Source organism: Panicum hallii, chromosome 6 (assembly GCF_002211085.1).
Source record: "Panicum hallii strain FIL2 chromosome 6, PHallii_v3.1, whole genome shotgun sequence".
Taxonomy (NCBI): Eukaryota; Viridiplantae; Streptophyta; class Magnoliopsida; order Poales; family Poaceae; genus Panicum; species Panicum hallii.
Genome location: NC_038047.1, coordinates 20,122,577 through 20,149,536, shown reverse-complemented (window position 1 = coordinate 20,149,536; position 26,960 = coordinate 20,122,577).

The following is a 26,960-nucleotide window of genomic DNA, read 5'->3' as shown; positions in this document are numbered from 1 at the left end:
TTCAGCGAGCTGGTTAATATGGCTTTAACTCAAGAAGATTGTATCGTGGCACATCATGCTGAGAAGAAAAGGAAGACTCCTACTGGACCCTCGAGTGCTCAATCACCGAGGTATCGGGTTGTTCCCAGTACACCGTTTAGAGCACCGCAGCGGAATGCCCCAACGGGTAGATTGGTTTCAGGCCGCCCCAACAGCAGGGAAGGTATAGACCTCCCGTTCCTCCGCAACAATCACAACCATCGGGCCCACGGCCAAATGTTCAACAAGTACCACAAAGAGGCAGCAACTATCGCTATTTCAATTGCGGAAGCGCGGATCATTTCATCCGGGATTGTCCACGGCCCAAGAAACCTAATCAAGGACAGAGCTCTACTCAGGGTAACCAGAACAAGGGCAAGAAGCCGGTGATGCAAGTCCGGCAAGGACGGATTAACTTCACCACTCTGGCAGAACTTCCAGATGGAGCTCCCGTCATGTCGGGTACAGTTTCTATTCACCACAAACCAGTTGTTACTTTATTTGATTCTGGAGCAACACATAGCTTGATTCTTGACTCTTGTCCTATCCAGGGGTCATACATGATCTCTACCCCTGGAGGAAAAATCACCTCTAACCAAATGGTTAAAAGTGTGCCAATTCAGTTCGGTACTATAGAAATCAAAACTGATTTGGTTTTACTAAGTTTGGAGGATATTGATATTATACTTGGGACAGACTGGATGACTAAACATCGAGTCCGGCTAGATATTTCTTCCCGAGTTGTTGAAATTGATTCACCATACTATGGGATCACCACCCTTTATCTGCTTCAGCCGAAATGTTTGCATCCTTGCACCTATACCATCACAAATATCCAAGTCAAGGATATTCCTATAGTATGTGAATACCCCGATGTCTTTCCAGATGACTTGCCTGGAATGCCACCAGATAGAGACATCGAGTTTATCATTGAACTTCAACCGGGCACTGCTCCAATTTCAAAGAGGCCGTATCGTATGCCTCCAAATGAATTAGCAGAACTGAAAATCCAGCTCCAAGATCTTCTTGATAAGGGTTATATACATCCAAGTGCCTCACCTTGGGGTTGTTCTGCTCTTTTTGTCAAGAAGAAAAATGATAGCCTAAGGCTATGTGTCGATTACCGTCCACTCAATGCGGTTACTATCAAAAATAAGTACCCTCTTCCCCGCATTGATATTTTGTTTGATCAGCTAGCCGGGGCTAAGGTCTTCTCTAAGATTGACTTACGCTCTGGTTATCATCAGATCAAGATTAGGCCTTGTGATATTCCAAAAACGGCCTTCTCAACCAGATATGGACTTTATGAATATCTGGTTATGTCATTTGGACTTACTAATGCACTGGCATATTTCATGTATCTCATGAATTCAGTATTCATGCCGGAACTTGACAAATTCGTCGTGGTCTTCATTGATGACATTCTAATATACTCTAAAACTAAAGAAGACCATGCTAATCATTTACGTGTCGTTCTTCAACGACTACGTGATCATCGCCTATATGCCAAATTCTCGAAATGTGAATTCTGGCTGAATAGTGTGAAATTTTTGGGACATACTATATCTAGTCAAGGCATATCGGTTGATCCAACCAAAGTCCAAGAGGTTATGGACTGGAAACCTCCAACTTCAGTCCATCAAATTCGAAGTTTTCTTGGATTGGCGGGATATTATCGCCGATTCATTCCAGACTTCTCCAAGATAGCCAAACCAATGACTGAGCTACTTAAGAAAGAAGTTAAGTTCCGCTGGGACGATAAGTGTGAGGAAGCATTTCATACCTTGAGAAAACTTCTGACGACTGCTCCCGTATTAGCTCAGCCAGATAATACTCAGTCTTTTGATGTCTATTGTGATGCTTCTGGAACTGGCCTGGGTTGTGTTCTTACGCAAAACAACCGGGTCATTGCTTATGCATCCAGAGCACTTCGGACTCATGAGCAAAATTATCCAACACATGATCTTGAATTGGCAGCAGTTATCCATGCTCTCAAGATCTGGAGACATCATCTTATGGGTGCTAAGTGTAATATTTACACTGACCATAAGAGCCTCAAGTATATCTTCACTCAAGCTGACTTAAATATGAGGCAAAGGCATTGGTTGGAATTGATTAAAGATTATGACCTTGAGGTACACTATCATCCGGGCAAAGCTAATGTGGTTGCGGATGCACTTAGCCGCAAGTCACATTGTCACTGCTTATCCGTATCCACCTTTAGTGACACTCTTTGCCATCAAATGAGAAAACTCAATCTAGAGATTATTCCTTAAGGTAGTCTGAATCTGCTATCCACTGAGTCTACTCTGCGGGATAAAATTATCATGTCGCAACTACATGATGAGGGTATCAAAATCATCAAATCAAAGTTATCCCAGGGAGAAGCCAAATATAAGTGTTTTCACACTGATCATCAAGGAGTCCTATGGTTCAACAATCGCATTGTTGTACCTAAAGATCATCCACTTCGTAAGCAAATCCTTGATGAAGCACATTTGTCCAAATTCTCTATTCATCCTGGTAGCACCAAGATGTATCAAGACCTACGACAACATTTTTGGTGGACCAGAATGAAAAGAGAAATTGCCAAATATGTATCTGAGTGTGACACTTGCCAGAGAGTCAAAGCTAGCCACTTAAAAGCTTCTGGTACACTTCAACCACTACCCATTCCGTCATGGAAATAGGAAGACATTAGCATGGATTTCATTGTCGGTCTTCCCAACACATCTCAAAAGCATGACTCCATATGGGTAATCATTGATAGACTCACAAAAACCGCTCATTTTCTTCCTGTGCATACCACTTACTCTGCAAAAAGGTATGCCGAAGTCTATCTGGAACAAATCGTTCGATTGCATGGGGTTCCAAAAACCATCATTACTGATCGAGGGCCCCAATTTATTGCACGGTTTTGGGAGCAATTGCAATCAGCTCTAGGAACCAAATTGATTCGAAGCTCTGCATATCATCCCCAGACTGATGGGCAGACTGAGCGGGTTAACCAAATCCTTGAAGACATGCTCCGAGCTTGTATTATTCACTATGGTACAAGTTGGGACAAGTGCCTTGCTCTAGCTGAATTCTCTTATAACAACAGTTATCAAGGTAGTCTTCAAATGGCTCCTTTTGAAGCATTATATGGTCGCAGATGCCGAACTCCTTTGAGTTGGTCAGAGACCGGTGAACGCAAAATCTTCGGACCAGACCTAGTCGTTGAAGCCGAAGATAAGGTTAAGGTTATTCAATCTAATCTTAAAACCGCTCAGTCCAGACAGAAGAGCTATGCAGATAAGAGGAGGAAACCTCTACAATTCAAAATAGGAGATTTTGTCTATCTCCGAGTATCTCCTACCAAAGGTGTCCAACGTTTTGGCATAAAAGGGAAATTAGCACCCCGGTATGTCGGACCCATTGAAATTCTTAATGTTTGTGGCCCAGTGGCTTACAAACTTCGTCTTCCATCTCAATGGGCGGCTATTCACGATGTCTTTCATGTCTCTCAACTTAAGAAGTGTGTCAAAGTCCCCACAGAAATCGTTGAGACATGTGCCATTGAGATTGAACCCGATCTATCGTACATCGAGCAACCTCTTCAAATCCTGGATACCAAGGAAAGACTCACCAGAAGAAGGGCAGTTAAGATGTATAAAATTTTATGGGATCATCACACCGAGGAAGAAGCGACTTGGGAAACTGAGTCTTATCTTCAACGGAATTTCTCAGACTTCCTGCAAGCCAATCCCCAAATCTAATCATCCATTTCTGCTCAGCTTCGGAATCTCGGGACGAGATTCTTTTTAAGGGGGGAAGGCTGTAACATTCCTGTAATTAGAATATAGACACTAGTTACTAGTGTGTTGTATATATATTAAGGTTTGTATAGATAACTAGGGGTGTATTTGTAAATTATAGATTTTATAAGTTCATATGTGCAAGTGTGTGGAAAATGCTCTTAAATGTTAAATTCAAATGACTATAGAAAAGAAAAGTACAAATATTAGGTTAAAACCTAAAAAAAATAGACTTTGTATGAAACTAAGGGCTTATGTGTAATTAAAACAAATATAAGGGTTACATATGAAATGGTTGGAATATAAAAGTCACATTCAAATTTACTTAAGGGTTAATGTGTAAAAAAAATACAAGTAATCATGACAGGTTAGAAAATTTATAAATATGCCCAAAATTTGATCAAATTTAGGTGGGCAAAGATAAATTTAACTTAAATTCCATCTTGTTTCAAAATGTAATCCAAATAGTTGTAAACCTTGATTTTCTGAACCCAAGCCCTACAACAATGTTGTAGAGTTTGAAAAACTCTACAACTTTCATGTTGAGCACTTTTTCATTTGACCTTTGTAGCAGTGGGAAATTTTAGTTTACAAAGGGGTCCCTGAACTCTTTGGAAATCACGAACAAGTCCTTCTGACTCCTGCCTGCTTCGTCTTCCTCTGGCACCACCGCTTCCCTCCCTCTGCTCCGCTCTGCCTCCGCCGCTGACCACCGGCACAGGACCCCGAGCTCCACCTCCAGCTGCTACACATGCCCACGCGTCATCTCCTCTCGATCCCGACCTTTTTCCTCTTCCCTGGTGGCCTCTCGCGTGCGCGCCACGATGACCCCGAGCTTCCTCCGGCCGCCACCTCCTCGTCGCCGTGGAGCGCTCACCACAGAGCCTTAACTTCTTGTCTCTCGCGCGCATCAGCTTTCCTGTGATGCCTACGCTCTATTCCTCCAGTTCCAGTGCACAATTCCGAGCGCTCGACTCACATTCCACCGCCGCCGTCTCCTTTTGCTCCGGCCGCGCACGGCATCACCGTGGACAGCAAGCACCAGGCCTCCTCTGTCCCAATCCACCCTTGTGCAAGCTTCCCCGTAGCTCACTGGTGCTCCTCGACCACTCGTTGCCATCCAATTGCAACTGGAACTTCGTCTCCGACGAAGCGCCGCCGCCGCCACCTTCGGCCTCACCGTGGGCAGCTCGCTCCGAGCCTTTCCACGCCACCACGATACCCTAGCCAGCACTACATCACCCCTGTGAAGCTTCCCGACCCATCCATTGACCCTCTAGTCCAGCACATCTCCCTCCCGACGATCGCCGGTATTCACCTCCGCCGCCGCAGCCACTGTCCTCGTCGATTACCTGTGACCCGATGTGTTTTCTTCCAATTGATGGTACCTACACGTTCCCTGTGTCTCACTGAAGCTCGTGCGCAGGTTTGCTGCCGACGTTCATTGCCGGAGCACTGCCATCAACGGAGACCTCTCCGCCACCGCCTCGGGTCCTCGTCGAGATCTCTCTCTCCGGCCATCCCAGTCCTCGACAAGTAGCGCAACAAGACCACCGTGAGTCCCTGAGCCTTTCCCTGCCCTTGGACCTCGCCGCTGGTGACCACCGTTGCCGGAACACGGCCGCCCCTCCCTTGCTCTGCTTCGGCCTCCGGCTTAAGGACCTCGGTTTAGAAGAATCAAAAATCCAGGGGGTTTTGTGCATAGCCTTAGACTCAGATGAATAGTTCCGAAGGACCCCCTTGTGTAAATAAGGCTGTCAAATTAGAAATGCTATAACTATTCGAGGAAAATTCATAAAAATGCAAAATAAATTTTGTTGGAATCCTTAGATAAAGACCTACAACTTTACTTAAGAGATAAAGTTCAGTTTCTGAACGTTTGATGATCTAATTTAATTGTTAAGTTTAGTTACTTGTAGGCTTAAGAAATGCATAGTAATTCATAGAAAAATGATAAAATGGTAAAACCAGTGATGTTAATTTTCTTTTAACATGTAGAATTGAAGAAAAATAATTATCCTAGTATTCCAGTATTATTTCCTTAATGTACAAGTTTAATTAGAAAAATGTATAATTCCTCTTATATAATTAATTCTTATAGATGATAAATATTCAAAAATCATGGAAATATTTTAGGGTACTGTTACTTAATAGTATATCATGTGATTAAAATTTCCAACCAAGAATTAGGTGTCAAACAAGTTAGGCATAATGTATTTAGTCCATAATATAATAGTAATGTAAAGTTCATGTAAATAATTAATGTAACCCATGAATAAAGCTTGTTAAATAATTGTTAGGAACCACCCCACCTGTTGCTACATGCCACTAGTTAGGTAATTAGTGTAGCTAACCCTGTTGTTTAATGGGTTTAGATAAAACATATAATACTCGATAAATGACTGCCCAGTACAGGGTAGTTAAGTTGTTTGTCGAAATGTAATGTTTCTTTATTTGGATTGCAACTTTATCGTGAATTAAAATGAAAGTGTATGCATCCATTAAACTTCATCTTGCATATCATGTAGACTCGACCACTCTCGCTGACGGGGATTATCAGCTGATTCCGGAACAAGAAGGAGGTTATTCTGAAGACCCCGGGAACTTTGTCACGGATTTCTCTGAAGCCCCGAACCAAGGTTCGGAAGATATTAATTTGACTAACCCCAGCCCCACCAGCGAAGGCAAGCCCCGGACATAACCCCTACTTTATTACACTGCAACCTATACTATTTATATATATCTTTATGCATTAAAGTTCTTAGGAGTTATTTGAAAACCTTAGTTGCATAATTCCAGGAACCAATGTATTGTACACTAGAACTTGAGTCCGACTAGCTGCTACGCTTATAGGACTGGTAGAAGTCGAGTGATTTCCTATCACTCGCGCGATATAGGAATTGTGATGTTTACTTTCATGTTATCACTATAAGGATGACGGACGGGAGTTTTATTCGGTATCATGGTTGAGGTAATACCCCGTCTGTGTTGTTGAACTGGATAAGGCCGCAGTGTGTGGTAGCGGTGGTTAAGCGTTTGAAAGTACTAGCCACATGCCGTGAAATATGGTAAGCGGTAAGCCTAGTAACCAATCGGCCCGAGGAGTGGACATACCCCCCACCACATGTATTTGCTTCTTTTGGTTACTTTGTTCGACGTGTAGGTATACGTGTTGCTGGGCAACCAGGAGTACGGGTTTTGTAGTCGTGCTACAACGTACGTCCTGCACTTTGGAAGTGCGTATGTCCTGCAGTCGCTTGTGGTGGATCTGATCCACGAGTCAGAATGAAAGGCAAACAGTTGCTTCGGAACGACCCTTTGGTGTTCCAAGCGTGTGTGTTAGGTTTACCCTTGCAAGGTTTTGAATCTCGATTCAGGAATCGTCCGCCTCTCACGATGATTGAGACTGCTTACCCCCTTTGCCACATAGAGTAACAAGAGCAACTTTGTGATTATCAAAGATGATGTTTGAATAAAGATTCTACCATGTTTGAATAGTTACAGATGCTTACCTAGAATGGTTAATTCACTAGAACCTGAAAGCTAAAAGTTGAAAATAAGGATCTACTCTTTGTTGCTTTTCAGCTGAAAACTCTACCTAAAGCTAAAAGCCTTCATGAGTCTAGTTATGGGCTAAGGTATACCCAATTTCGGGTAAGTCTTGCTGAGTATTAGTATACTCAGCCTTGCTTTTGTTGATTTAATCCAGGTAATCTCCCTGATGAGCCAGCTTTCATTACACCATGGCCCTACCCCTTGCCTGATGGTTGGTCCGTGGAGTGGGATCCGTCCCCGGCCAACACCGATTCCGCCGAATGATATCATGCCAGGGCTAGCATGATATCTGTATTAACGACGTGTACAATGTTTACGCTTTTCAAACTCCGCTATTTTATCTTAAGACTTAAACCTGTTTTGTAATAATCTCCTCTCAGTGGGAGTTAATGACGCTTTGTATATTTTTGTAATATATTTGCCTGTGGTGTAAAATGTAATGGCATTTATATCTCTGGACTCATCATCGTGTGAGGTACCTTGTTGGATCCTGCGTTCGGTGGTTTATCGGGACGTTACCCGACAGGCCAAAGGATTATACCATTTGAAGTATGAGGTAACCCTCAAGAGAGGACTCGCGTACTTGAGCCGGTGTAATTCAGGTTGGTTCTACCACACTTTCCGACTCGTGGAACAGGGCCACCACAAGCGACTGTAGGACCGTACGCACACCAATTGTGTAGGATATACGTCTGTAGCGCGACTACATGACCGTACTCCTGTCCGCTGCACGGAACGTACTCCCGCACGTCGGTGCATGAGAAAAACCAAATTACGAGTGGTGGGAGGTATGTCCACTCCTCGGGCTGATTGGTTACTAGGCTTACCGCTTTACCATATTTCGCGGCATGTGGCTAGTACTTTCAAACGCTTAGCCACCACTACCACACACTGCGATATTATCAACTTTTATCAATACAGACGGGCTAAACTTCCGAATCATGATACTGCACATGACCCCGTCCATTATCCTTATAGTGATTGCAGAATAGTAAATATTCAACTCCTATATCGCGCGAGTGATAGGAAATCACCTGACTTCTGCTGGTCCTATTAGAAAAGCATCTATCCGATAAGGATTCAGGCACAATACATAGGTTCCTAGTCTCAATGCATCTAGGGTTCTATTTCAACTCCTAGACTTAATGCAAGATATAATATATACATATAGGATTGCATAAATGTAGTAATTTGAAATACTGGGTTATGCACCGGGGCTTGCCTTCTTGAGCGGGGCTGGGGGTAGGAGTGTCAAAGATTTCCGAACTTTGGTTTGGAGCTTCAGTTAGAGTCTCGATGATGTTTACTGCATCTTCAGAAAACCCTTGTTCTTGCTCCGAGACTAGCTCGTAGTCTCCATCGTCGAGTGTCGTTGACTCTACATGATATGCAATGATTTGATTTAGATGGTTCTCGAGTTAAAGAGTTTTATTTCACGATAAAGTTGCAATCCAATAAAAACATAGTTCACTCATCAAACATATCATTCACCCTTCTACTGGGCAGTCATTTATCGAGTATAAACTAACCTAGTTAACTATACTAAACAACATGTTTACATTCATAAAATAACTAGGGCTGGTTTCATTTTAACCTAATAGATATGGTTTATAAACTATAAGCATCTGATCTTAAGATTAAGATCTGATGCTACAAAAATAATAACAAAAAGAACAAACAGAATCAAAATTACCCTAAAACTTTCAAAACATTTTATGCAGTAAATAAATTAGAAGAATTATTTCAAACAGTTAACACGTAGAACATGTTTTATTTTTACAGAACAAACTACTATAGGACTGGGGTTGAAACTTTTATCAGCTATAGAAAAAGCTATTTATAGGATACTGTAAATTTATCAAGATTTTATCTTCACAGAAACTATGTCACAAAAATAAACAAAAAAAGCAATAACAGATTAAGAGTTATTTATAACTGTAGATATACACAAGATATTGTTCTAAAATTTTGTGAACAAGTTGCACTACCCAAGGGCATCACCTCAAAATATTTTCATAATTTTTCATAAGCAAGAACTAGCATAAATGAATTATCTTTGAAAACAAGCATAAATCCATAACTTGGTGTATCGCCTACTACTAATCCTAGTACTTTTAATATGGATGACACATGCAAAAAGGAAGCTAGGATATAAATTTAGGATACAAACACTATCCGAAGCATCCTTAAATAAAATCTAAACATTACATCAACATATAACAAAGGTACTCGAAATTCTAAGCAATTGAGCAGTAAAGAACTCAAAACTTTTACACAGAGCTACACATGGGACATACAACCTAAGTTTCAAAATTTAGCTACAGCACAACTATAGATCAAAAGATCTAATTAAAGCACCTATTTCCTATTATTTAACCTAGATCAAGAATCAGACATATTCAGCTCAAAACCCCTATATAAAAGTAGTCTAATTTAACTCAAGGATTCAAACAAAGCTAGTTTGGCATTTTTCTAAAGTTTTTACTATTTTCTACACATTTTTGAAGTTCACAGCTTTGAATTGGGGGGGGGCTCTGGAATCTTGCAGCTAAGACCCTACAAGTTTTCAAATCAAAGCAACTAGGTCCCTGGCTCGTCGGGGAAGAAGGGCAAGGACATCACCGGCCAAATTCCGGCGAGGGGTGGTGTCGGGGGTGGAGAAGGAGCGGCCAGCGAGCACCAGGAGCTCAAGGCGCACCTTCTAGTGGTCTTGGGAAGGGGAAGGGATGACCGGAGGTGGGGTTCCCACTGTGACATAGACATGGTTGTTAAGGGTTATAATAAGAGCTAGGGGTGTATTTGAAAATTTTCATGCACTATAGGTCTTTAAGTGCAAGGTGTGTGCTTTGGATATGATCATAAGGAGAAATAAGCCCTTAAGTATGGATAAGGGCCTATGTGTAAATAAATATAGGTTATAGGGTTTTTTTTGTGCAAATAGTTGAGGAATAAAAGTAACTTTCATGCTTACCTGAGGGTTTATTTGTAAAATTACTTGTCATCATGACATTTCATGAATATTTGCAAACATATCAAAATTTTGGTTAAAATCTCATTTGGTAAGGACAGGGGTGATTTAAATTTTACCTTGCTTAGAATTCAATTTATAAGGTTGCAAACTTTGAGTTTTTGAAATTGAGCCTTAAAGCAAATATGTAGATCTTGAAAAACTCTACAACTTTCATGTTGGGCTTTTTCCGTAAGGCACTTTCAAAAGCTTGACCCCACTCCCGGCTAGAAAACCTCTAGATCAGTGGGAAAAAATTAGATTACCACAGGGTCCCTGTAATTTTTGAGTTTTGCAAACAGGTCCCTGGATCCTTTCCCTCCCTTCTTCTTCCTCTGCACCCCCTCTGCTCCCTCTGCTTCTGCTCTGTCGCCAGCGCAGGCCATCTCCCCTGGCCTCTGCTCTACCCTCGCCGCCGGTCATCCCTGGCCTACCCTATCCCCCACGCGTCACCCTACTTCTGGCCGCCGCCGTAGCTCCTCTCCGCTGCCCCCTTCTGTACGCGCCACGGTTGCCCGAGCGCCCGTCGGCCGCCACCGCATCGCCGCCGTGGAGAGCCCCCGGGCAAGCCTCGAAGCTCTTATCCTTCGCGCACCTTAGCTCCGCCAGTATCCCTACATTCTTTTTCCCCGTTTTCCCTGGCATTCCTTGAGCTCCCGACCCACTCCCCACTGCCGCCGTCGTTCCCTACTCCGGCAACACACAGCCTCACCGTGGGCAACTGCTTCTGGCCCCTAGTTGCCTCTACATACCATCCAAATCGCTTCTTCAGTTTCCACCCGTGCTCCCCAGCCACTGGCCATCCCCCAATTCCCACCGAAACACCCTCACCGGCGATCACCACCCGCCGCCACCTACTGCTCACCGTGGGCAGCTCACTCCAGGCCGTCCCACGCCACCACAGCACCCACGCCAGCACTACATCACCACTACGAAGCTCTCCGACCCATCAATTTGATCCCTAAGGCATTACATCGACTTCCCGACGAGCTCCCTGAGTTTTCCATCGCCGCCGCGTTCTGTCCACCGTGGAACACCTGCATCCAGCCACCCCCGACCTTAATTGGTTGCACTCCGAGCTTCCTCGACTCGCCCTGAAGCTCCTGGACTCCTCTCTTGCCCCTTCCGACCACCGGAGTACCCTTCCCGCCGTTCTTCCCCGTCGCCGGCCGCACGGTCTCCGTCGAGCCACCGACGCAGCTTGCCCCGAGCCGATTCCAGTTGCCCACAGGTGCGCTTTGACGTGGTTGTGTCTCCCCACCTCTCCACCCTTGCCGCCGGCGATCGCCGACGATGAATCGCGCCGGTCAATTCTTTTGTCCACTCTCTGACCGGACTTGAGGACCCCGGGTTAGAAGATACAAACTTCCAGGGGGGGTTTTGCAAGGCCTATGACTCAATGAAATAGTACCCCAGGGGAACCTCTGTGTGAATCTTTCTATTATTGCATGTATTAGATGTTGCTGGCTTGTGGAATTCATAACAAATTGTAGAAAATTCCAAAAATTGTCAAATCAATTTTGCTGGAAACTAGATTTCAAACCCTACAGCTTTTGTTAATAAAGTTTGGTGTGAAACTAAATATTTTTGGATCTATTTTAAATTCAAAATAAAAGGATAAAGGATGCATAACTTTCACATGATTGCTTTGTTGCTTGTAATTTTTGGTTTGTAGCTTCCATAGGTTATATATGAGCTTAGGTAAAAGTTTTAAACCCAGCAAGGTTTTGTAGTCTAAGTTCTTTTAGACTTGGGCATTTCAAATTTGAAATGCTATGAATTTGATTAAGTGTTTTCCTTAGACTTATTGTAACTAGATCTTTTTACCATGATCTAATATGTTAATAACCAATTTATAGTTAAATTTTCAAGACTTGATAATTCTTTTGTCCAAAATTTGAACTTAAATTTGAAATTAATATTCAAATTCAAATATATCAGTTCCTGTTTCAATAAATTTAATACTGTAATTAAGACTTAAATAAGCGTGCTAACCCAAAACTAAACCCCCTCCTGTATCATAAGTTCATGATATTTATATATGTTAGCTGTTTAGGTTGCAACCTCATTATGAAATAAAATAAAAAGAATATGCATTTCTTAACCTTATATTGTTGCATATCATGTAGAACCGTTTACTCTCGCCGACGGTGATTACGAGCTAATCGCGGACCAAGCCGAGGAGACTCCTGCAGATCCCGGAGACACCGTCGAGAATCTAACTGAAGCTCCGAATCAAAATTCAGAAAACCTTGATCCTACTGCCCCCAACCCTACACAAGAAGGCAAGCTCAGGACATAAACCCTAATTTATTTACACTGCACCTATGTTATTTATATCTATCTTTGCATTACGTTCTTAGGAATTGCTTGGAACCCTAGATGCATAAACCCTAAGAACCAATGTACTGTACCTGAGTCCTTATCGCATAGATGCTCCGCTAATAGGACCGGTAGAAGTCGGGTGATTTCCTGTCACTCGCGCGATATAGGAGTTGTAATGCTTACATTCCTGTTACCACTATAAGGACAACGGACGGGGTTATGTGCAGTACCATGGAAGGGCATGATACCCCGTCTGTGTTGTTGAATTTTGATAAGGTCGCAGTGTGTGGTGATCGGGGTTAAGCGTTTGAAAGTACTAACCACATGCCGCGAAATATGGTAAGCGGTAAGCCTAGTAGCCAATCGGCCCGAGGAGTGGACATACCTCCCACCACTCGTCTTGCTTCTTCTGGTTACTTATGTTCGACGTGTGGGAATACGTGTTGCAAGGGCAACCAGGAGTACGGGTTTTGTAGTCGCGCTACAGACGTACGTCCTGCACTTTGGAAGTGCGTATGGTCCTGCAGTCGCTTGTGGTGGATCTGATCCACGAGTCGGAATGAAAGGCAAACGGTTGCTTCGGAATGACCCTTTGGTGTTCCAAGCGTGTGAGTTAGGTTTACCTTGCAAGGTTAAATTCGATTCAGAATCGTCCGCTTCTCACGAAGATTGAGACTGCTTGATCCCTTTGTCACATTGAGTAACAAGAGTAATCGTATTATTATTATCAAAAATAATGATTGATCAAAGATTATACCATGCTTGTATAGATTTAGGTGCTTACCTAGAATGGATATTCAATTAGAATTTGAAAGCTAAAAGATGAAAATAAGGATCTACTCTTAGTTGTTTTTCTGCAGAGAAATAAAACCATATCCATTACAAGTCTTCATGAGTCTAGTTATTTGGCTATGTATACCATCACCGGGTAAGCCTTGCTGAGTATTAGAATACTCAGCCTTGCCTTGTAACTTTTGTTCAGATAATCCTCCTGATGACTCAGCTCCGCCTGTACCGTGGCCCTATCCTCTGCCTAATGGTTGGTCCGTGGAGTGGGACCCATCCCCGACCAACGCAGACCCCTCCGAGTGATGTCATGTAAGGGCAAGCATGACATCTACACTGACGACGTGTACAAGGCCGTACTTTAAAAACTCCGCTGCATGACCCAAAAACTTATGTCTGTTTTGTAATAATTCCACTGGTTGGAAAAGTTATGTTACTTTTAAATACTCATGTGTTATATCTGCCTGTGATGTAAAATGTGATGGCCTTTATATCTCTGGACACACCTTCGTGCGGGGTACCTTGTTTGATCCTGAATTCGGTGGTTTATCGGGATGTTACCCGACAGACCAAGGATTATACCGTTTGAAGCACATTGGAGCCCTCAAGAGTGGACCCGTGTGCTTGAACCGGTATAATTCAAGTTGGTTCTGCCACAGCTGGTATCAGAGCTAACAAGTGTACACTGGAGATGTGAAGTGTCTTAAAAATACTTTTGGTATAAAATTGGGCCAACAAAGTATGTTGTAAAAAAATACGTTGGATTCGTTAAGGTTGTGCTTAGTACGTAAAGCCCTAGGGTGATGTTTAAGGGAAAATAGAGGTGGCTATACTATATATATATATAATTCTAACTCCCAGCATTACTTTTCCGTTAAAACTTAAATTCATGCACAATTCAATGTTACTTTCTGTAACGACACCTTCGATGGTGAGGTAAGAAGGTAAGGATCCTCAGCCAACTGAGGGAGTTTGGCCTTCCCGTCGGTGATGTGAACCGAACGCTATTTCTCAAGCAGTGGCCTACTTGAGATGCTGCCAATGTACCAACTTAGGTTGACTACATTGGGAGTATAAGGTTCGGCGCAGGGTATGGCGATCGCTGTTCATACCCCCGCATTTTGCGGTACCCCCGTGAATACGTTGTTTCGACGACGTATGTTAACGTTGTCTGTACGGCGGTAATGGTACAGATGCTGTTTCTATAGTGAACAGTAATGATTGGGGACGCTTTCATGACATGCTGGCATGAAAGGTTCATTGGATATATATATTGTGATCTTTTGCAGGTATACTAACCACGATTAAGAGGTTAGGATGAATAGGATCTATCGACTAGTTATTAAGGAGAGACGTATGTGTTATGCCACCGAAACTAATTGCGTAAGTCCGAAGATATTCGGCAATTATTTTTGGTTGAGAGGACGAATAGTACGTGCATGCATGATTCCTTGACAAATAAAAGAATGCACTGTATGTTTCAGTTGGATAAGGATGATTAGTATGTTGTTTATTTTTAATATGGGTTAATAGGGTTCTTGTGGTAGTGTTGGTCAAAAATCTTAAGTTTATATCCAGGATATAGATCTTGCGGTTGTTAGTACCAATCGTATCTTCCATTTACCTTGTGACTTTCTAACAAGGTAAGTACATCTCACCATTTGCATTCTTGATTACAGATGGCAGCTCCTCCTAATATCTTTTGGGATCCGGAAGCGCATCTTCATACCAATGCCCTTCATTGGGAAGGTTTTCCCCGTTTACTCTGGGAATCCTTACAGTCTTTTCATTATACGGAACCTGCCCAATATGATGCTGTTGAGTTTTTAGAGGATGGAGTTCACAGAGCTCATGTCAGAATGACTATTCCACAGCATCCTTTTTGCTCGCAATGGCCGCCCATTGAAATTAACGTGACAGGTTATCGAATAGTGGATACCATTGAAGGAGCGGCATTATAAGCAATCTATCGTTTTTGCACTCAGCATCCGAAAGAAGTTGCTGGAAAGCCCATCGGGTTATTTTCAACGACAAGTCCCGATGAGCACGAATGGAATCTCAGAATCATCCCTGAAAGTCATAGATTGGATGGTCCATCGGAAGAAGCACTCCAAGGAATGATGCGATTTATGAATGTACAATACCATTATAATCTGCTTCTACGTTGTGAATTGGGTCGGGTGATCTATGTCGCCCGAAGTCACTACGGAGAGGCTGATAGACAAAATACTCAAGTGGATCAACTTCAAGCTTTAGTGACTCAGAAGGATGAGATTATTGCAGCACGGGATGAAACCATCCATCACCGAGAAGATCAGATCAATGAGAGTGATCACATAATCACTCAGCGTGATACTGTTATTGAATTCCTACAGGCACAAATCCATGATCTGATACTTGCGGTTGATGATGCTCAGGCTCAAATTGAAGAACTGCAGCAGCCACCGATACCTCCTGTCGCACCTGCAGTACCTGAAGCTGAAGAAGAAGATCCAGAGGAGATTGAAGGAGTCTCGGAACTTGATTCTGAGCATGGTGATCCTGTTCTTAGTCCTCACCATTCTTCTTTTGGTAGTCAGTCTTCCATAGGCAACCTCGACGATTTCTAGTTGTCAAATCGTCGACTTCCTTTTAATTGTAATATGTGAAGAGTGAGATGCTTTAACTAAGGTGTAGTTTGCTTAGATCTAGGGCCATTTGATGTAATATAGATGGCCGGTGTATGGATCCCATAGTTATGTAATGAGAGGAACCCTCAATATCTACGTTGTAATATAAGTTTCATGTTTTACCTCCCTAATCTTTATCTTCATATGTTGGCATGAGATAATTGAATGGAATGTATGCAAGGTGTATATGAATGTTCCATTTCTGAAATTAGGAGTAAGGTTATGTGATTAATAACGGACGTCTCCTTTATTTTAGATGGTGGGAGCCACGCGTGGAACCCTGGAAGGTTTCCGGGCAGAACAAGCTAGTGGTTCTCAACAACCGCCACCGCCACCTCCCAACCTAGCCGAGGTGATGGCACGGCAAACGGAGCTTCTTAATCTGCTGGTACAAGCACAACAAAACCAGCAGCGTCAACAGTTCCGCGGAGGTCGTGATGATATTCCTCCTCCAGTGGCCAGCTATCAGGACTTCCTTAGCACTCAACCCCCGTTCTTCAGTAAAGCTGAAGAACCTTTGGACGCTCATGCCTGGCTTCATATCATTGAGTCCAAGTTTGCCCTCTTGACTGTACCTTGTGTGGACTCAAGTAAGGCTTCTTTTGCTGCACAGCAGCTACGCGGTGCTGCTCGTATATGGTGGGATAATTTTTACGCCATGCAGCCCGCGGGACATGTTATCTCCTGGGATGAGTTTCGGACTGCCTTCAGGGCACATTATATTCCCGAAGGATTATTGGAGCGGAAGTTGAATGAGTTCTTGGCACTTACCCAGGGTTCCAATACGGTATTGCAGTATGCACAGACATTTAATCATCTGTGCCAATATGCTGGTTATCATGCTGATAATGATGCCAAGAAACAAGACCGTTTTCGTCATGGCCTTAATACCAAGCTCAAGGAGCACCTGAATCTTGTTAGGGCCAATAATTTTAGCGAGCTGGTTAATATGGCCTTAACCCAGGAGGATTGTATCATGGTACATCGTGCTGACAAGAAAAGAAAGATCCCTACGGGACCCTCGAGTGCTCAATCACCAAGATATCGGGTTGTTCCTAACACCCAGATAAGAGCACCACAGAGGAATGCCCCAATTGGCCGATTGGTTTTTAGGCCGCCCCAACAACAAGGAAGATATAGACCTCCTGCACCTCCACAACAACAGCAGCAATTTGGCCTAAGGCCAAATGTGCGGCAAGCTCCACCAAAAGGCAGCAACTATCGCTGTTTCAATTGCGGGAGTGCAGATCATTTCATTAGGGATTGTCCACGGCCTAAGAACCCTAATCAAGGGCAAAGCTCTAACCAGGGTAATCAGAACAAGGGTAAAAGGCCACTGATGCAAGTCCGGTAGGGGTAAATTAACTTTACCACCCTTGCGGAACTTCCGGACGGAGCCCCTGTCATGTCGGGTACGTTCTCTATCTATCACAAGCCAGTTGTTACATTATTTGATTCTGGAGCAACTCATAGTTTTATTAGTAACAACTGTAGTACCCGAATAAGACTTGATCCTTGTCCCACCCAAGGATCATATATGATTTCCACCCCTGGAGGCAAGATTACCTCTAATCAAATGGTTAAAAGTGTGCCAATTCGACTAGGCAGCCAAGTGATTAAAACTGATTTGGTATTACTAAATCTAGAGGGTATTGATGTTATACTCGGGACGAACTGGATGACTGAACATAGAGTACTATTGGACATTTCTTCCCGAGTTATTGAAATTGATTCACCATATAATAGAGCCATTACCCTCTATCTGCCCCAGCAGGAATATCTGTATCCCTGCACTTATGCTGTCACAGACATTAAGGTAAAAGATATTCCAATAGTCTGTGAGTACCCCGATGTCTTTCCAGACGATTTGCTTGGAATGCCACCGGACAGAGACATTGAGTTCATTATTGAACTCAAACCGAGCACCGCTCCTATTTCAAAGAGGCCATATCGTATGCCCCCAAACGAATTGGCCGAGCTTAAAATTCAGCTTCAAGATCTTCTTGATAAAGGTTTCATACGCCCAAGTGCGTCGCCTTGGGGTTGTCCCGCTCTCTTCGTCAAAAAGAAAGACAATAGCCTAAGGCTATGTGTTGATTATCGTCCACTCAATGCGGTCACTATCAAAAATAAGTACCCACTTCCCCGCATTGATATTTTGTTCGATCAATTAGCTGGAGCTAAGGTCTTCTCAAAAATTGACTTACGCTCTGGCTATCATCAGATCAAGATTAAGCCTTGTGACATCCCAAAGACGGCTTTCTCGACCAGATATGGGTTATATGAATATCTGGTTATATCGTTTGGACTTACTAATGCACCGGCATATTTCATGTATCTTATGAATTCAGTTTTTATGCCAGAACTTGATAAGTTTGTCGTGGTCTTTATCGACGATATTCTAATATATTCCAAGAATAAAGAGGACCATGCCAATCACTTGCGTGTCGTTCTTCAACAACGACGTGATCATCACCTTTACGCCAAATTCTCAAAGTGTGAATTTTGGCTGGATAGTGTAAAATTTTTGGGACACACTATCTCTAGTGAAGGCATATCGATTGATCCAACTAAAGTCCAGGAAGTTATGGATTGGAAGCCTCCAACTTCGGTCCATCAAATTCGAAGTTTTCTTGGATTGGCAGGGTATTATCGCCGATTCATCCCAGATTTCTCCAAGATAGCCAAGCCCATGACTGAGCTACTTAAGAAAGAAGCTAAATATCAGTGGGACGATAAGTGTGACGAAGCATTCCATACCTTGAGGAAGCTTCTAACAACTGCTCCGATGTTAGCTCAGCCAGATAATACCCAACCTTTTGATGTCTACTGTGATGCTTCTGAAACTGGTCTTGGTTGTGTTCTAATGCAAAACGACCGAGTCATTGCCTATGCATCCAGAGCACTCCGGAACCATGAGCAAAACTATCCAACTCATGATCTAGAACTGGCAGTCGTGGTTCACGCCCTTAAAATCTGGAGACATCATCTTATGGGTGCTAAGTGTAACATTTACACTGACCATAAGAGCCTCAAGTATATATTTACCCAAGCGGATTTAAATATGAGGCAAAGACGATGGCTAGAATTGATCAAAGATTATGACCTTGAGGTATATTATCATCCTGGTAAAGCCAATGTGGTTGCAGATGCACTTAGCCGCAAGACACATTGTCACTGTTTATCTATAGCTGCTATCAGTGACACTCTCTATGATCAGATGGAAAGACTCAATCTAGAAATCATCCCCCAAGGCAGTCTAAATCTTTTAGCTCTGGAGAATACCCTTTGGGATAAAATCATCATGTCACAGCTACATAATGAGGGTATCAAAATTATCAAATCGAAACTATCTCAAGGAGAGGCTAAATACAAGTGCTTCCATACTGATCCTCAAGGAGTCCTGTGGTTCAACAAACGCCTTGTTGTACCAAAAGATCATCAACTTCGAAAGCAAATCCTTGATGAAGCTCATCTATCCAAATTCTCTATTCATCCCGGTAGCACCAAAATGTATCAAGATCTATGACAACATTTTTGGTGGACCAGGATGAAAAGAAAAATTGCTAAGTATGTATCTGAGTGTGATACATGTCAGAGGGTCAAAGCTAGTCACTTTAAGGCCTCTGGTACACTCCAACCATTACCCATTCCGTCGTGGAAATGGGAAGACATTAGTATGGATTTTATTGTTGGTCTTCCTAATACATCTCAAAAACATGACTCCATATGGGTAATCATTGATAGACTCACAAAAATGGCTCACTTTATTCCCGTACATACTACTTACTCCGCCAAGAAATATGCTGAGGTCTATCTTGATCAAATTGTTCGGTTACACGGTGTTCCTAAGACCATCATCTCTGATCGAGGAGCACCATTCGTTGCACGCTTCTGGGAACAATTGCAGTCCGCTCTCGGCACCAAACTGATCCGAAGCTCTGCATATCATCCTCAGACAGATGGACAAACTGAGCGAGTTAACCAAATTCTTGAAGACATGCTCCGAGCTTGTATCATTCACTACGGAACGAGTTGGGACAAATATCTTGCCTTGGCCGAATTTTCTTACAACAACAGTTACCAATCCAGTCTTCAGATGTCACCTTTTGAAGCATTATATGGTCGCAGATGTCGAACTCCTTTGAGTTGGTCTGAGACCGGTGAGCGCAAGATTTTTGGACCGGATTTAGTTGTTGAAGCCAAGAATAAGGTCAGAATTATTCAAGCCAATCTTAAGATAGCTCAATCTAGACAAAAGAGTTATGCGGATCGAAGAACGAAACCCTTGCAGTTCCAAATAGGAGATTTTGTATATCTCCGAGTATCTCCTACCAAGGGCGTTCAGCGTTTCGGCATAAAAGGAAAACTGGCACCCCGATATATCGGACCCTTCAAAATTCATCAAATTTGTGGCCCAGTGGCTTACAAACTTCTCCTTCCACCTCAAATGGCTACTATTCATGATATTTTCCATGTCTCTCAGCTTAAAAAATGTATTAAGGTACCTACGGAGATTATTGAAACCCCAGCTATTGAGATCGAACCCGATCTATCCTATGTTGAACAGCCTATTCAAATCTTGGATACCAAAGAAAGAGTTACTAGAAGGAAAAGGATCAAAATGTATAAAATCTTATGGGATCACCATACCAAAGAGGAAGCAACTTGGAAAACAGAATCTTATCTTTAACAAAATTTCCCAACTTTTCTTTTAACCAATTCCCAAATCTGACCATTCAATCATCTTCTGCCTCTGAATCTCGGGACGAGATTCTTTTTAGGGGGGAAGACTGTGACATCCAGGTAATAAGAGTCATAAATACTAAACCTTGGGTGAAATAGACATGGTTGTTAAGGGTTGTAATAAGAGCTAGGGGTGTATTTGAAAATTTTCATGCACTATAGGTCTTTAAGTGCAAGGTGTGTGCTTTGGATATGATCATAAGGAGAAATAAGCCCTTAAGCATGGATAAGGACCTATGTGTAAATAAATATAGGTTATAGGGTTTTTTTTGTGCAAATAGTTGAGGAATAAAACTAAGTTTCATGCTTACCAGGGGGACCTCTGTGTGAATCTTTCTATTATTGCATGTATTAGATGTTGCTAGCTTGTGGAATTCATAACAAATTGTAGAAAATTCCAAAAATTGTCAAATTAATTTTGCTGGAAACTAGATTTCAAACCCTACAGCTTTTGTTAATAAAGTTTGGTGTGAAACTAAATATTTTTGGATCTATTTTAAATTCAAAATAAAAGGATAAAGGATGCATAACTTTCACATGATTGCTTTGTTGCTTGTAATTTTTGGTTTGTAGCTTCCATAGGTTATATATGAGCTTAGGTAAAAGTTTTAAACCCAGTAAGGTTTTGTAGTCTAAGTTCTTTTAGACTTGGGCATTTCAAATTTGAAATGCTATGAATTTGATTAAGTGTTTTCCTTAGACTTATTGTAACTAGATCTTTTTACCATGATCTAATATGTTAAAAACCAATTTATAGTTAAATTTTCAAGACTTGATAATTCTTTTGTCCAAAATTTGAACTTAAATTTGAAATTAATATTCAAATTCAAATATATTAGTCCCTGTTTCAATAAATTTAATACTGTAATTAAGACTTAAATAAGAGTGCTAACCCAAAACTAAACCCCCTCCTGTATCATAAGTTCATGATATTTATATATGTTAGCTGTTTAGGTTGCAACCTCATTATGAAATAAAATAAAAAGAATATGCATTTCTTAACCTTATATTATTGCATATCATGTAGAACCGTTTACTTTCGCCGACGGTGATTACGAGCTAATCGCGGACCAAGCCGAGGAGACTCCTGCAGATCCCGGAGACACCGTCGAGAATCTAACTGAAGCTCCGAACCAAAATTCAGAAAACCTTGATCCTACTGCCCCCAACCCTACACAAGAAGGCAAGCCCCGGACATAAACCCTAATTTATTTACACTGCACCTATGTTATTTATATCTATCTTTGCATTACGTTCTTAGGAATTGCTTGGAACCCTAGATGCATAAATCCTAGGAACCAATGTATTGTACCTGAGTCCTTATCGCATAGATGCTCCGCTAATAGGACCGGTAGAAGTCGGGTGATTTCCTGTCACTCGCGCGATATAGGAGTTGTAATGCTTATATTCCTGTTACCACTATAAGGACAACGGACGGGGTTATGTGCAGTACCATGGAAGGGCATGATACCCCGTCTGTGTTGTTGAATTTTAATAAGGTCGCAGTGTGTGGTGATTGGGGTTAAGCGTTTGAAAGTACTAATCACATGCCGCGAAATATGGTAAGCGGTAAGCCTAGTAGCCAATCGGCCTGAGGAGTGGACATACCTCCCACCACTCGTCTTGCTTCTTCTGGTTACTTATGTTCGACGTGTGGGAATACGTGTTGCAAGGGCAACCAGGAGTACGGGTTTTGTAGTCGCGCTACAGACGTACGTCCTGCACTTTGGAAGTGCGTATGGTCCTGCAGTCGCTTGTGGTGGATCTGATCCACGAGTCGGAATGAAAGGCAAACGGTTGCTTCGGAACGACCCTTTGGTGTTCCAAGCGTGTGAGTTAGGTTTACCTTGCAAGGTTAAATTCGATTCAGAATCGTCCGCTTCTCACGAAGATTGAGACTGCTTGATCCCTTTGTCACATTGAGTAACAAGAGTAATCGTATTATTATTATCAAAAATAATGATTGACCAAAGATTATACCATGCTTGTATAGATTTAGGTTCTTACCTAGAATGGATATTCAATTAGAATTTGAAAGCTAAAAGTTGAAAATAAGGATCTACTCTTAGTTGTTTTTCTGCAGAGAAATAAAACCATATCCATTACAAGTCTTCATGAGTCTAGTTATTTGGCTATGTATACCATCACCGGGTAAGCCTTGCTGAGTATTAGAATACTCAGCCTTGCCTTGTAAATTTTGTTCAGATAATCCTCCTGATGACTCAGCTCCGCCTGTACCGTGGCCCTATCCTCTGCCTGATGGTTGGTCCGTGGAGTGGGACCCGTCCCCGGCCAACGCAGACCCCTCCGAGTGATGTCATGTAAGGGCAAGCATGACATCTACACTGACGACGCGTACAAGGCCGTACTTTAAAAACTCCGCTGCATGACCCAAAAACTTATGTCTGTTTTGTAATAATTCCCCTGGTTGGGAAAGTTATGTTACTTTTAAATACTCATGTGTTATATCTGCCTGTGATGTAAAATGTGATGGCCTTTATATCTCTGGACACGCCTTCGTGCGGGGTACCTTGTTTGATCCTGAATTCGGTGGTTTATCGGGACGTTACCCGATAGACCAAGGATTATATCGTTTGAAGCACATTGTAGCCCTCAAGAGTGGATTCGCGTGCTTGAACCGGTGTAATTCAAGTTGGTTCTACCACACCCACGGCGGCCGAGGTAGCGGCGAGGAGGGGCTCGTCGGCGAGGGGTTTCCCGGCAAGGAAGGCGGCCAAGTTCTGGTCCAGTAGCTGCAGTAGGAGGAGAAAAAGCCACTGGGGTTGTTGGATTGGACGGAGAAGGGGCAGAGGGATGGGTTCGACGGGAACAGAAGCTCACCGACGAAGAGGTAGTGACGGTGAGGTGGTTCTGGTGGGGGTCCGGCCGCGAGGAGTGGCCTGGGAGTATCAGTGGGGTGAGGGGAAGCTCCCCAGGGGGTTGTAGTGGTGCGGGGAGGGCTAGGGTGAGCTGCCCATGACGCCCAGTGGCTCGCCAGCGTGGAGGCAAAGTGGCGGCAGGCGCGGGCGCGGGACAAGGCGGCGGCGAGGTGGCGGCCGGCAGGAGCTCTGGTGGCCGTGGCACTCGCGGAAGAGGACAACAGGGGAGGGGAGCAGGACCGGGGAAGGGGAGGGCGACGCGTGGAGCGGCCAGGAGCTGGAGGTGGCGCCGGGGACGGCCGGTGCTCGGCACATGGCCGGGGAAGGCGGTGGCGGCAGACGCGAAGCAGAGCAGAGCTGGAGGTTGAAGACAGGGACTGACTCATGATTTTCCAAAAATGCAGGGACTCCAGTGTAAAGTCTAGCTAACTTTCAAACCATAGCTCAAATGAAAATGTGCCCAAAAGCAAAAGTGTAGAGTTCAACACGATCTACAACTTTGCTTTAAGGTTCAGTTGCAAAAGAGCTAAGGATTTGAAACTAACATAAAACTTGGCAAAGCTTTAAACTTTAAGTAAATCCCATTTAAAATTCTACACTACACTTGCATCCTATGGGTAGTTTCACCTCTATTTGTGGTTTAAAAGTAAGTTCTTGACTTTTGCAAAATAACCTTCATAAGTTTTGATTTTACCTCCCATTCTTACGCATTTAACACTAAAGAACCAAAATTTCTTACAATTACACAAATACCCTTTTCCCCTTTGCATTCAATTTTTAACACACACACTTTATACTAGAATCTAGTGTGTCATAATCCTAAGTACCTGAATGTCACAGTGTTGCAGGACCTTCCAATTATTCTGAGGCTATTACTTCTACTGATTGCAAGAATTGGATGACTGCTATTGTGATATCCAGGTAGTTAAGACAACTAGGTACCAAGTTTGGGTGTATAATGTATGCATGTTATAATATATACAAGTTGTATCAGACATCAGGGGTATAATTGTAAATTAGGAATTGTGTAATTACTTGAGTATAAGTGTGTAAAAGTACTTTTAAGTGGTAAAACTAAATCATGATACAGAAGAACAGGGCAAAAGTTAAATAAAACATAAGAGAAAGGTACTTTATTGGAAACTAGGGATCTATGTGTAATTAACACAAAATATAAGGGGTTTACATGTGAAATGGTTAAAAGGTAAAAGTAAAACTCAGTTTTACTTAAGGACTAAAATGTAAAAAGAACTAGTAATGATGACTGTAGGAAAACTTGCAAAAAGACCCTCAACATTAAAGCATTATGTTTGAATTACAAGACAAAGTTTATAATTTGAATTGTGCTTTAAAGTTTAAAATAAAACTATATTCTTTGAGATTTTGAACTTGAACCTTAAAGCATTCTTGTAGGATTTGAAATTCTCTACAACTTTGCTTTAGGCACTTTTCACATTAGGCTTTTGTATCAATGGGAATTTTTCCTTTACCGAGGAGTCCCTGGAAATTTCAAAAATTGCAAATCAGTCCGGCTGACACCTGCTGCTTCTTCTTCCTCTGCCTGCGCTGCTTTTCCTCTGCTCTGCGCCTGCCGTCGCCGCTCACCGTCGGCGTAGTTCCCCTGAGCACCACCTCCTGCTAAATTTCTCTCCACGCGTCGCCCCTCGCTCTTTCCACTTCTGCTTCCCTCCCTTTCTGGCGTTCCCTGCGCTTGCCACGCGCACGACGTCGCCGTTCGGCCGCCACCGAGCTGCCGCCGTGGCGAGCTCCAAGCAAGTGCCCAACCCCTGTGTTTGCGGGCGCATTAGTACCACTAGGACCTCCTCAACCTATTCCCGCCATCAATTCGTCACTTCCTCGCCCCTAGCCCCCGGAACGCCGTCGCCATTGCCTCTGTGACACCGGCGAGCTCGGCGCCACCGCGGGCCCGCTCCTGCAACCCTTCTCCGCCCGAACCACCACTCCGAGAAGCTGCCTCTTAGTCCCCTGAAGCTGTTGGACCAAACCCGTGCCGCCCCACTTGCCCGGAGCGCCGCCGTCGAGCCTTTCCCCGCCGCCGGCCATCTGCTCCCCGCGGGCGGAACTCTACACGACCCTAGAAGCCTAATCGAACCCCTCCCGAGGTAGCCCCCGATCTCCTCTCGCTAATCCCCCTCTTCTCCCCCACAATTGCGACCCGAGCATCACGGATTTGGCCGGTCAAATGCCGCCGCCCCTCTTTGACTGCGGCCAAGGACTCCAATGGAGAAGACAGTAAAGTTTCAGGGGGTTTTGTGCTAAAGCTAGGGGCTGTTTTGTAAATCTTATTTGAAATCTCTGCTGTGAACTTTGAAAATGCATAGAAAACAGTAGAAAAATCAGAAAAATATGAAATTGGTTGGGTTAGAAACCTTATGATAAGCTCTGCAACTTTTATTTTATCACCATATCATGAAAGTACATGGTTTGTTCTGTATTTTAAATGCTAGTTAAAACATGCATTAATTAAATCTTGTGATCCATAGCTTTGTTGCTGTTAGTTTTTGGAGCATGTGTTGTAGGTAATATAAGTAGCTTTGTATAAATTTTTGAGACCTAGATCAGCTCTCTAGCTATAGTATTTGATTACTTTTATTATAAGTTAACAAAAACTTGGCAATTTAATTTCAGAAGTATCTATGCATAATTAGGGATGAAATTTTTACTATAGTCTAGTCTTTATGAGTGTAATATAACATAAAAATTTGAGAAACAGAAACCTAATATAATTTGAGTTATAAATTCAAACTTAAATTTCAAGATAAATCATAAATAATAATTAGAATGCATGAAAATTTATGAAACCTTTTTTTGGTATGCTAGACTTAAGTAGTTTATGATGTCTTTAAGTTTTAAACCCTAATTTTAATATAAAACTCTAGTTATAATTACACTTTGAAATTTCACATTTTGATCTTGTTTAAAATTAAGTAAGTTGTTATTCATTGTATAAAATATCTAGAGTAATGTTATTTCAATTAAACCCTCTTAGGGTAATTTCCATAAGTATTAATTTAATTTTACTAAATTATAATTTGCTTAAGATTAATTCAAGGTTAACCATAATTGAATAATAACATAAAGTTAATTACAATATTTAGCTAATAAATGGGAATTGCTAAGAATGTGTAGTATTGCTTAAGGTAATTAGATACACTAC